Source organism: Equus quagga, chromosome 1 (genome assembly GCF_021613505.1).
Source record: "Equus quagga isolate Etosha38 chromosome 1, UCLA_HA_Equagga_1.0, whole genome shotgun sequence".
Classification (NCBI taxonomy): Eukaryota; Metazoa; Chordata; class Mammalia; order Perissodactyla; family Equidae; genus Equus; species Equus quagga.
Genome location: NC_060267.1, coordinates 117,343,512 through 117,356,936, shown reverse-complemented (window position 1 = coordinate 117,356,936; position 13,425 = coordinate 117,343,512).

The window sequence follows — 13,425 nt, the reverse complement described above, 5'->3', positions numbered from 1 at the left end:
TCGCCAAACTTGCTTGCACCCAAGTTTTGAGAAGACCAACTTTGTTCCTGAATCGTCAGGAGCTCCAGCTTTCCCTGTTCCCTTCAGATCCACAAATTGTTGAGAAGCAGATGCGTCTTTCAGCCTCTTTAATAAATGCAGTGAGGAGAGTCGGGACAAAGCTACTTTCAGACTGTGGGGCTCCCCCATGCCAAAGCACTCAGACAAACTGTGGAAAGAAAAAAAAAAAAAGCAGACAATTATCTGAATGTTAAACAGCTGAATATTGGGAGAACCAAGGCTTTGACTATTTTTATAACCTTTCTTACCCGTGTTTTCATGTTTGAGAAACATCCTGAAACAGAAAACAAAATGAATCAAACTCTTTTTTTAACTTTAAAAAATTGTTAAAATTGGACTTACAGTAAAATAAGTGGAAACAGTAGCAAGTGACAGATTGGTGGAAAGTTTCTTTTGCTAGTCTCCATGCCAACGCTAGCATGGGAATGCTGCCGGGGAAATGTAAAAACCAGTCAACCTGGCTTTTAACGTTCCTACAACTTTTCTTTTTTTAATGGTCGATTTCATATTTGCTACTATTGAGTGCCAGCTTGGGTATTCCCTGCTTCTCCAAGCGTAGACAACAGGCTATGTCTACATAGGAAAAACAGATTTCAAAGTGGATGGCTTCATACACAGCTGTTTGGAAAACAATCCTCATAAGGCTGTATTGAAAAAGGGTTGGAAGCACTTAAGAATAGGGTTGGTTTGGTTTCATGTTGTTTCTTTTAATTGTTTTAATGCTTCAGAGGAGAAATGGAGGCCCCCAATATGAAAAATCTTTGCATCCATGGCTGAGACAGAAAATTGAAGTGTGAAAGTTAGCCCCATCTTATAACGGGAAAGGTGAAAATTTGAGTTTGGATTAGTTCGTAAAAACCAGTTAGGTAGGAAGGCCAACCTGCCAACGCTGAAATACAAATGGAAGAATAGCTTAACTGTTCTATTCTACTTCTTACTGCACCCTGGTGATATAGCCACATGAGCCGTTCAGCTCACGGGGAACTGTGTGAGCAGAACCTAACTTTGTGTAGTCCAGAGTGTAGACTACCATATTCCAGCGTCCCGTCAAGGCTCGGCTGAATTGAAGAGGCAGTACAGGAAAGTCCAGGGGACCCTGCTTTTGTGACCCAGACTGATCTGGATTGCAATCCCAAGTGACCATTGGGCAAGTTGCTGAAAGCTTTCTAAGCCTCTGTTTCCTGACCTGTAAAGTGGGTATAAAATACGAGCCTCATGGGGTACACCTCCATGGGGTTTAAAGAGTAATACCTGTAGAGTGCTTGGCACAGGGCCTGGAATAGACTGGGAGCCCTGGTAGGGTTGCCTGTCAAGTCTTATTATTTGGTGTCCTCTGACAATTTCAGCTAATACTCATATAGTTTTTCCTATCTTGCCCACCAGATTAGATTATATACTCCTTGAGATTAGGATCCCTGTGTCTAATTTCCCACACATCCCTCTTGGCACATAGCACAATGATAGACATACAGCAGGCACTCAGTAAGTCATTGACGATCAACAGGAATATATGCTATGGAGGACAGTCTGGAGACAGGTCACAAGGAATGATATACAGGGTAGACACATTTAATTTACATGAATCAATTAAATGTAGTCATCAGAAAGCTACAGGGATAAATACTTTACCTGGTGCAGGTGATTCAACCTGCCACTCTACTCAGTGGATGTGTGTCTGCAATGAGGTGAACTGGGAGACACAAACCTGTCTCACTGCGGTCACTCTGGGACCCAGGCTGATGACGGCTCCATCTGAACGCGTGCTTCATGATTGCCAGTGTACGATGGTGTAAAGGGTTCAATTGTGTCCCACTAAAAGCTATTTTCAAATCCTAACCCCCAGTACCTGTAAATGTGACCTTATTTGGAGTAGGGTCTTTGCGGAAGTAATCAAGTTCAGGTGAGGTCATACTGGATTGGAGTGGGCCCTAAATCCAATGACTGATATCCCTATAAGAGAAAGGAGAGAGGAGACGCACAGGGAGAATGCCACGCGAAGACGGAGGCAGAGATGGAAGTGATGCATCTACAAGCCAAGGAACACCAAGGATTCCTGGAAGAGTCAAGGACAGATTCTTCCCTAGAGCCTTCAGAAGAAGAGTGGCCTTCTTGACACCCTGATTTCATTCTTTTAGGCTCAAGAACTGTGAGAGAATAGATTTCTGTTGTTTGAAGGCACCCAGTTGTGGTAATTTCTTCTGACAGCCACAGGAAATGAATACAGGTGGGTGGAGTTAGTGGGTTATGCACCAGCCGTCAAACACCTCTGCCTGAAATTGAGGCACGTCATTTTTGCTCATGTTTTAATGGCCTAAACAAGTCACGTGACTTTGTCTTCAAGAGGATGGACGACGCAAGTCTGTAATAGAAGCTGGTTTCTGAGAACCAGAAATCCGGTGAGCCCTGCCACATTTTACGGAAAGGGATCAGTCATGGCTTAGACTCCTTAATGAGCATAATGATATTACTAATTATTATAAATGATAATGTTGCTTTAATTCCTTCATGTTTTTTCTAGTTCAGTATTCCTTATACTAGAATTACACAAAGAATCTGGAAGAGAGGAAATGTATAAGCTGGTATTTTCTTTTAGTAGATAGTAAACCATAATTGATTCATTCAACAGACATTTACTAAGTACTTACTATATGCCAGATATTGTGCAAGGCACTGGAGGTACAATGTTAGCAAAACAGACATGAATCCAGCCCCCTGGGAGCTTATGGTCTAGGGGGAAGAAGTATGTGAGTCAGATAATCATACAATTATATAATTACAGGAAACAAATGTCGTGCACTAGGAGAGAGCATATGGGGAGACCTAAGGTTTCCTTAAAATAGTGGCATCTAAGCTGAGCTCTGAAGCCTGAGCAGGATGTCACCGAGATAAAGAATGGGCGCAGTGGGAGTAGAGGGTGGCTGGGCATTGCAGGCACGGCATTCCATGCATTAGCTTGTGCTGGAGATTGGAAAGAGCATCCATGTTCAAGTAGCTGAAGGGAGGGAGGCCAGTGTGGCTGGAAGAATGAGTCTAAAGGTAAGTCTCATACAAATACAGAGCCAGAGAGATGGTAGGGACCCAATGAGGGCCTTACCTAGGCCACACTGGGAGTCTCAGTCTTTGTATGGCCGGGAAAGAGGGAAAACATAATGATATCCAGGCATGACAGGAGTAGATTTTGAAAAGAAGACCCCCACTGCGGTGTGACAAGTGTCCAAAACCAAACTCTTTGTGGCCTCTACTCCAAATCTCTTTTGTTGAAGTCAACTCCATCCTTCTCAGATGACCTTGGAGTCACCCTTGACCCTCTCTTTCTCTCTCATGTCCAACCCATGTAGAAATCTTGTTGACTTTGTCTTCACAATATATCTAGAATCCAACCACGTCCACCTTGCCCTCTGTCATGGCTGCCCTTCTTGTTCTGAGCCACCATTGTCTCCGGCTTGGATTACTGTCATCGCCTCCTGACTGGAGGTTTCACCCTTGCCCTCTACATCCTCTCATCACCCCAGCTACCCTAGCTCTTTTTTCAAAATGTAAGTCAGACTCTTTGCTCAGAACCCTGCAGTAGTTTCTCGTTTCCCTCACAGACACTCTAGGTCTTTGGCTTCACCTACTATAGCTACCGTGTGTCTTCTCACCAGCTCTGCTCCAGACACACTGGCCTCCTGGAGGGGCCTAGAACACACAGGCTTGCTCCTCCATTGGGAACTTCGTCCTGAAACTTCTTTTTCAGGATTGCTCTTCCCCCAAATAGACAGGAACACGATGGACACCCTCACCTCCTTCAAGAGTTTGCTCAAATCTCACCTTCTCAAGCAGGCTTCTCCTGACCACCCTAATTAAATTCACAACTGCCCCAGCACTCCAGATGTCCCTTACTCGACTCCTTTTCATATTTTGCTTTGCCCTACAGCACTTCACATGTTCTAGCACACTATTATTTTCTTCTATATTATGTTTATTGCCCCGCCCCACCCACCCCACATGTAGACCAGAATATAAACTCCACGAGATCAGGGATTTTTTTTTTTTTAAGATTTTATTTTATTCCTTTCTCTCCCCAAAGCGCCTCAGTACATAGCTGCACATTCTCCATCGTGGGGCCTTGTAGCTGTGGCATGTGGGTCGCCACCTCAGCATGGTTTGATGAGCAGTGCCATGTCCACGCCCAGGACTCGAACCAATGAAACACTGGGCCGCCTGCAGTGGAGAGCGCAAACCCAACCACTCGGCCACGGGGCCAGCCCCGAGAGATCAGGGATTTTTAAAAACTGTCTTTTGCTCACCAATTTATCTCCAGTGCCTGGAAGAGTGCCTGGCACATAGGCACTCGATAAATATTCACTGAACAAATTACTGAAAATGTGGAGAAGAGATTGGAGGTGGGAAAGGGAAGATGAGAACGGATCTGATGGGAGGCTGTGGTAGTGGTCCAGGGGGCTTCTACTAACATCCTTGGCAGGAAAGAGGGACAGCAGTGAGCTGATTCACTTAAGAAGTGAAACAGATCGAGTTCACTGTTGGTTGAGACAAAGAGTGGAGAAGGAAGCATCAAGATTCATCCCCAGGATTCACTGTATCTTTGATATTCATTTTATTGACAGCGGGCATGCTGGGAGTGCTGGAAATTACTGGGTGTGGGGAGAGGCAGGAAACAGGCCTGGGGTGCAGAGGAGAGACTGGACTGGAGATAAAATTCTGGCAAGGTAGTTTCCTCTTAAAATTTTTTTATTTCTCTATTTCACAGAATATAGCCACAATGGCAAACTGCCAACCCTGTGACCTACTGCCTGTTTTTGCAAATAAAACTTTATTTGTCTATTCTCATTTATGATTGCTTTCACACTACAAGGGCAGAGTGGAGTATTTTTGAGAGAGAGAGATTAGATTGTATGGCCTGCAAAACTAAAAACATTTATTATCTGGCCATTTATGGAAAGTTTGCCGACTCCTGCTTTAGATGAAGAAGATGAAGATGAAGAAGAGCAGTCTGGACTTTCTCTACTGCTCCTCAGGGCAAATAGATTACCACCAAATTTTCCTAGTCCTGTACAGGCTGTAATTTTGATGTTCTCTCTGGCTTGTCAGTTTAATCCTTCTGCTTCCTGAGTTTGGGAGTTTTCCCCAACAGCTGGCTTCCTGATGGACCACTAGCTCATTAAATGCACTTTCATTTCAATGGCCTGTTACATAGTAGGTGCTCAAATATTTGATGGTGGAATTTGAGGAGGAAGGGCAATACAAGTGTGTTTGGTCTGCCATCTTGAACTGGAAGGCTGCAACATTGTCTCGCTATATGAATGAAGAGAATTTTATTACTCTTGTATATGAAGCTCTCATTTTAAAATTGATTCCAGCTTGCTGGAGGATTACATTTTGTGTATCTTCTTCATATGGCTTCTAGTTATTACAGCATATAGGTGAGCCTGGTAATTTCATAACTGAGTCCCATTTGTCTTTGTGTAAATGATTTTCATTTAGATGTGTTCAAAAGAAGTAAAAGAGATATTCTGCTTGTTTTTTCACTCTTTATCCTTTATCACTATTACACAGTGGCTTTTCTCATTAACAAACCCACAATATCAGTCTGAAATATCTTTTTAAAATAATAATCATGCTTTAAATGTGACATGTGAAAAATGGAATTGCTTTTGTAATTCTAAATAAGACATCTATTTTAATCTATTTCAATGCTGATAATTTCTCTTTATTTTAAAAAATAAATCACCATGCTTCAATTTGAAAGCCAATTCTCTATGGAGGCACTAAAATTATTTGGTCTATTGAAGTGATAATGTACAACAAAGTTTACCTATTTTTAAATAGTTGAAATATTAATCCAGGAGGATGAGTTTTCTTAAAACAATTAATATAAAATGCATTTGAAATAATACGAGAGGTCAGGATGAACATTTAGTTCTAAAAGATTTAGGTTTTATTCATTATAATGCTGAATATATTTAATACATATTTTTAGCACTTAAGATGGGCCTTCAGGCTAAGGCTTATATATTTCGTACTCCATTAAAAGGAAGAGATTGTTATGCAAATCTGCAGCATATCTGGTAACTTTCCAGAGAGAAAAAGAGAAAGAGAGAGTCTCATATAATTAAGAGTTTTCTTTTGTTTTTCTTTTTAAAGATTGGCACCTGAGCTAACATCTGTTGCCAATCTTTTTTTTTTTTTTCCTTCTTCTTCTCCCAAAGCCCCCCAGTACATGGTTGTATATTCTAGCTGTAGGTCCTTCTGGTTGTGCTCTGTGGGACGCTGCCTCAGCGTGGCCTGATGAGGGGTGCTAGGTCGGCACCCAGGATCCGAACTGGTGAAACCCTGGGCTGCCGAAGCAGAGCACGCAAACTTAATCACTTGGCCACAGGGCCGGCCCCTAAAGAGTTTTCTTAAGATAAAAAGTGCAGCTAGATAATTACTTCTTTATTATTTCAGATCAATATTTATTAGCTATTCCACACAAGTAAATTTCATTTAGCAATTTATTTTTCTCCCCTAAATTTGAACCATATTTATTTTTCTACCAAGGAAAAGGACTTGGAATAATAAGGCATCTGGATAAAGGAATTTAAGACAGAAACCAGTTAACAGAGCCTCCATTTCCAAATGTAAAGCCTTGCTATCTCTATGCCTTGCACATGGAGGTACTCAGTAAATCTCAATACATCTCACATAATACCCCCACTTCCCTCCAGGGTAGCTGCTATCACAGTCCTCATTCCACAGATGAGGAAAGTGAGATTTGGAGAGACTAACTATGTTACACAGAAGCACTGTGACTTCTGAGTAGTAGAGCCGGGTTTCAACCCAGGTAGGTCTGACGCTAGATACTTCAATGTTACAGCTTCTTCTCCTCTTTATATGCCTTACCTAAGTGTTGCCATGAAAAATATAGGTAGCCAATAACCAGAAGCAAAAAACGCTATGATGTGAATTTTCCTCAAACTCATGTTAAACCTCTCCTCTCTCTCTCTTTCAACTGAGATCAAGACTTCAAAACAAAATGGCGGAGAACAGGTACAATTCTAGATCATTGGCTTGGCAGGATTTTTTCCAGAGGGATTCCCTAAAAAAATGGATTCAGAAGAGCTACTATTTTCTTGTAAGAGAAACAGGCGATCAGTATTTCTGCTCTGCAGGTCCGTTTGTCAGAGTTTGGAGAGAAGACTGGTACCTCTGCTCTCAAGGTAAGTAGCCTATCAAAGGCATCCTGCTTGTCTTTTTAGGCAGAATGAGTCTAACACTGGAGGCTGAGGACCCTAGGACAGCATCTGCCAGTGAGTGTTTCTCCTTAGAAAAATATTGAGTCTTATTATGAAATAATTTTGGAGACCTCTTAAGGAGCCGCAATTTGTATAACACATTAAAGGCCCTGAGAAGTCCTGTAAGAAGTCAGGCCAACTTGGTGCAACGCAGCATTTCCAAAATATTTGGTGACAGAGCACTTTTTGTATGTGTCAGGGGTAAAATTTTAAGCAAATTTAAATTCCTTATCTTGGCCACATGTAGGGCTCAACAAGTAAACTCACTAAGTTTAGAGTAAGTGTTTTGAACATGTAATCAGTCTTAGATGAGCTCATCAATCAGATACAAGGAATGTTGAGATACCATAAGTCATCTCACTTGCTTTACAAACGAGGAGACTGAGAATTCAAACGATTTCATCTCCGAGGAACTAGGAGATAGAGCTGGGAGTAAATCGTGGTCCTCCTGCTTCCTACTTCAAGTTTTTTTCGACTGTACGTATGCCTCTTTGAGACATGGGTACCCATCTACAAAATAGTTATAAATACATTTCCTGATAACAGGAGATTACTTTATGGAGATTCCTGCCCTTCATGTTGAGTCATTGCAGTTGCTGGTTCCACTGTCCTACGGTGAGAGACGGCCATCAAGTTGTGCATTTGACGTTAAAGCACCCTGGGTCTCTATCCACCGGTATCATTTGCCGTTCCCCTAGTTTGGTAGAGGTTGGGTTTGCTAAATGTATACAGAAGTATTATCAACCTTTGGCCCATGCTGTAGCCAAAAGGACAGCATAGGCTTGAGGGGGAGGAGTTGGAAAATTACTTTTGGTGGGATAAACTCTCACTTTGAGAATCCTAAGTGGTAAATTGCTAACTCATTTGTTTACCTTGAAAACGTTTCGAGCCGATAGATGCAATTCACTGTAATGAAAGTATTTCCAAGCCCTCACCAATGAGCCGAGGTAATTCTGCTTTATGATCTTATTACAGCGTTCTCCCCTCCATTTTCTCTTGTGTTTGTCTGTTTAATGGGCCCTCATCATAGTGGCTGGAGGTGGAGGAGGAGAGAGAGGGAGAGTGGGCAGGAGACGTGTCTACTGGGTTGCTTGAGTGGATCCATCTTCCTTACAAAGTGGGCGGGGCTCCAGAACACAGCCTTGACTCACAATCTTCCTTAAAGCTGATGAGAACCCCCGAATCCTATCCCAGTGCTAAGTGCTTCCAGTTACTCAGTTATTTTTAAATTAATTAATTGACAATCTGATCTGTAAATCGATCTCTTGTACATTCCATTGGTATAAAACAGTAGATTTCAAACTTCTTTTTTCCTCGTGGAACACCTATGTTTTCATAAGAATCCTGTCAGATAAAATTCTTCCTGGTTTCCGTTCTTTTCTGGTTCTCTTATATGTAGATATGGCAGGGAAACTGGGCAGGGAGAGCACAGCCAATTTCATTCACCAGAGACCCACTGGGTCCCCTTGCTTGTGCCTGTCAGCACTGGGAGAAAAATGCTGCGAGCACCAGTCTATGCTGCACATTGCTGCCAGGTGGTTCTCCTTAGAGTGACAGTTTCCCCGTCACCATGTGCAAAGTCCAAACTGATTTCCTAAACTAAGAGCTCGTCTCGTTAAGCCTACACTCCTCTGAAAAGCACTCAAGGTTCTCTGGGATTTGAACCCAGTCTCGTTCAGCAGTCTCACCTTTGAATTCTAATCAGGCGGGTTTCTTTCCTGACGTTACACAAGCCACGAGCATCCTTGCTTCTGCCTTCACTCCTGCACATTGTCCCTCTCCTGTTTCGCTTATTCGCTCTTCAAGGCCAAAGCTCTGCGTCGCCTCCTCTTTAAATGACGGCGGCCCACATTTAACTTCCTTTTCTGAAATCGGAGAGCATTTGGAGTGTATGCCTCGACCACTTGAGAGACACATCTGGATTTGAATCAGGGCTCCTTCACCGGCTACCTGTTACTTCAGGTCTCTGAGCCTCAGCTCCCTCATCTGTAAAATGGGGATAATGATGCTTCCACCCTCAGAGGGTTGTTATGAGAACTAAATGAAATGATGAATAAATATGATCCATCATTCTAAGAGCTCAATACCTGCAAGCTATCAGTATCCTCACACCTGCCCAACAGGTAGGAGATGACAGGTGGGTAATAACAACAAGGACTGAAAGTACTAAATGCGATCGTGTCAAGTGCTTAGCAGACGGCATGGCATACAGTATGTGCCCAGTCCTTGTCAGTTAGCTACTAGATGGTGATGACGACGATGATGACAATGATGAGATCATGGAGTAAGAAATAGGAGAAGTGACATATCTAAAGTGCTTAAAACAGTGCCTGTCATATAAGAATGTTTGAAAAATGTTAGCTACTATCATTGCATATTACTTCTATTATTTTATTCCTGTTTCCCAAATGTAAGTCTGTTTATAATTTTTCTGTTTTCCCCAATATTAGGCCTCTGGTGGATATTTTTGATTATTGAATATTTGTCCCAATTATAATGAGCCATGATATCAAATGATGAGCTCTTGAAGCCGAAGACTATAAAATGTACAACTACTCTGTGTTACACTTTATATTTTGAATGCTATTACTTACCTTTCTGAAACATGATAAATTTATCAAAAGTTTGAGCAAATTTTGTGTTTAGCAGCAAGTTGTCAGAATTTGGGGACTATAGTCAACTGCTCTCCCTTCCCCCTACTGAGGCAAGTGCAGCTTTAACAGACACTGAATCGATTCGGAGACGCAGGATGTGAAAGTGACCACACAGAAAGGCTTTCTGGTCTGGCCTTCGAGGCCTGCTTATTAAAGTTGCCGCATTGATTCATATTTAAAGACCGCTGCTCTGGAGTCAGACTTGGGGAGTCCAGCGCCTGCTCTGCCATTTACAGCCTGACTGGCTTTGGCAAAGATATTTAAGTTCTCAGAGCTTCAGTCTTCTTATCAACAAAATGGAATTAATAGTAATAATACCTCCAGTATAGGGTAGTCACGACAATATGCCTGGTGCAGTGTAAGGACCCAATAAAACACGTGTGGGGGGCTGGCCTGGTGGCAGAATGGTTGGGTTTACATGCTCCACTTTGGCAGCCCGAGGATCATGGGTTTGGATCCTGGGCACAGACCTAGCACCACTCATCAAGCCATGCTGTGGTGGCATCCCACATAAAATAGAGGAAGATTGGTATGGATGTTAGCTCAGCGACAGACTTCTTCAAGCAAAAAGAGGAAGATTGGCAATAGATATTAGCTCAGGGCCAATCTCCCTCACAAAAAAACCCAAAAAAGGGGCAAAAAAACCCATTTGTGATTATCAAAGCAAAAGGGTATTGTGCCAACGTCAATGTCCTGGTCTTGACAATGTACTCTGGTATGTAAGATGCTAGTGTTGGAGGAAGGGTACTCAGCAACTCTCTGTATTATTTTTGCAATGTCTTGTGAGCCTAAAATTATTTCAAAGAGTTAAAATAAAAAAGAAAGGAAAAGGGGCTCCGAGAGTACAGTTCAGCAATGCCGACCATCATCAGGCCCGAGGCTCCTGGCCTGAGCACGTGCCTGTCTGGACCCAGTGACAGGCACGTCTCCCCTCTACTTGGAGAACCGCACATTCAGACCACACAAGTGACTGCCCTTGCTCTGACTGTGGATCACCACCCCTCTGCTTATACAGACAGAGAGAGGTGTGGGAGCCAGAGGGTCTGAGCGCCACTCCCTGGGCTGTGAGTGTTTCCATCCTAAATTGACAGATTGGCCTTCTGATTTCATGACCCAAACTGAGGAGGCCTGGTTATCACACGTGTCCTGCTCCCTCTCTGGAGGTGCAGACCAGGTCAGGCTCGGAGTCTGCAAGGCTCAGGGAGACACTGGATTATTGTCACCGGATCAAGGTGAGGCCACTCTCTGACCTCTTTTGGGACACAGCCAGGAAGCCCTCACCAGAAAGTGCAACCCCTCCCAGCTCCACAAATGGAGGGCTTTATGCTTTTCCAGTTCTGGTTTTAATTACTCCCAGGACAGCACAGTGCAGTCCAATAGAACTTTCTGCAGTGATGGAAATATTCCGTATCTGTGCAGTCCGTGACAGCACAACCAGCCGCGTAGGCCTACGGAGCACCTGAAAGGTGGCTAGTGCCGCTGAGGAGTAAAATTTTCAATTTAATATAAATTTAAATAGCCACATGTGGCTAGTGACTACTGTATTGTACAATACAGGTACAAATTCAGATTTTTCTACACTGTTGTGAAGATTCTTGAAACATAAGGCTGGAAAAGAATACAAAAGATAAACCAGTGTTTCTAACCATATCCTTTTTCAACTCAATGTGTTATACTATGACAGCCTGAAAGGTAGGAGAAAAATGCTCAGCTCACAAATACTATGAACGGTGTGCTTCTACGGAAGATGCTGGCCGTGAAAACATATTAACCAGTTCTGATAAAAATGATAACAGCAAACATTAAAATAAGCACTTACTAGATGCCAGAAATTGTGCTAAGTGTTTAATATGCATTTTCTTCTGTAATCCTCCCAACATCCCCAAACAGTTATTATTAGAACCACATCTAACATCTAGTGAGCAGCTGCCGTGTGTCGGGCATGATGCTAAAGCCTTACATGCTTTGTCTCATTTAATCCTCACAACCCCGTGAGATAAGTATGTATACTACCCTATTTAGAAGCCCTGTGATTTTGTGCAAATTTCTTAACCTCAGAAAAATAGAAATACATAATCTAAACATAAAAGTATAAAATTTGTTATTACAAAATAATAATAAGTGCCTGTGTGGCCGACACCCAGATTCAGCATTGGAACACTGCCCTTTGCGTTCTCTTCCCTAAATACATATCTTGATTTTTTTTTTTTAAGATTGGCACCTGAGCTAACATCGGTTGCCAATCTCCTTTTTTTTCTTCTTCTTCTTCTCCCCAAAGCCCCCTAGTAAGTAGTTGTATATTCTAGTTGTAGGTCCTGCTGCTTGTGGCACGTGGGATGCTGTGGCACCATGGCTTGATGAGCGGTGCCATGTCCGCACCCAGGATCCAAACTGGCGAAACCCTCGTGGCCGCTAAGTGGGGCACGCGAACTTAACCACTCAGCCATGGGGCGGCCCCATCTTGATTTTTTTTTGTTAACCATTTCATAACATGTGTTTGTAGTTTTGCCAGCTATGTACAGATCCCTAAACAAACATGGATTCTTCTTCTACTCCATTCCACAGGCATCTTTGAGCCCTTACTCTTCTCCAGGTCCTGCAGAACTTGACTTTCTGAATTCCTCAGGAATCTTTCAACTACAAGAAATGAAATCCAATTCAAACTGACTTAAGCAAAGAGAAAAATTTATGTACTCTAGAAATTGGAACGACCAGGGGTGGGTCCAGGCTAGTCTTCAGTCGTGTTTTGGGTTGGGTTGGTCTCCTCTGTCAGGCTCTGCCACATGAGGTAGCCCCCAGCAGCTGCAGACTGACACTCTCCCCATTCCTCATTTCCCAAAAGAGGGGCTGTAACCCTCCCCACCCCAATAATTCCAGCAGAAATCCCAGGATTGAGTCTCAGTGGACTCCTTTGGGCTAGGTGGTCATCTCTGAGCCAATCACTATAGCCAGAGGGATGGAATGTGCTGTTGGACAGGCTTGTGATGTGGGGGTGTGATGATACACATATGAGGGTCATCCCACTTGGACCACTTGAACTTAGGGTTACAAAGGGGTGGTTCTCCTCAGGAGAATGAAAACACTGTCAACAAAGGAAGAGAGGATGGCCATGCACAGGCAAAGACAAGAGGTGCGTGCCCCACTTCTGAGCAAAGAGGGCTACTCCAAACCCATCTCTGCTACTGATGTGTACACCCTTCCGTGTACACCCTTCCAAGACACGAGGAGCAAAGCAATTGCTCCTTTGAGGACCTTCCCAACCTGTTAGGAAAACAGAGAGTATCTTAAAGATTATTCTATTTCATAAGGAAAACATTACTGAGGACTTTATCTTTGGGTTTTCATTTTTATACACCATACTCTTTGACTCTAAAAATGTACTTTATATGTTTAAATTGGATAGTTATGTCTAACTTCCTACTTGATGACTACAAACA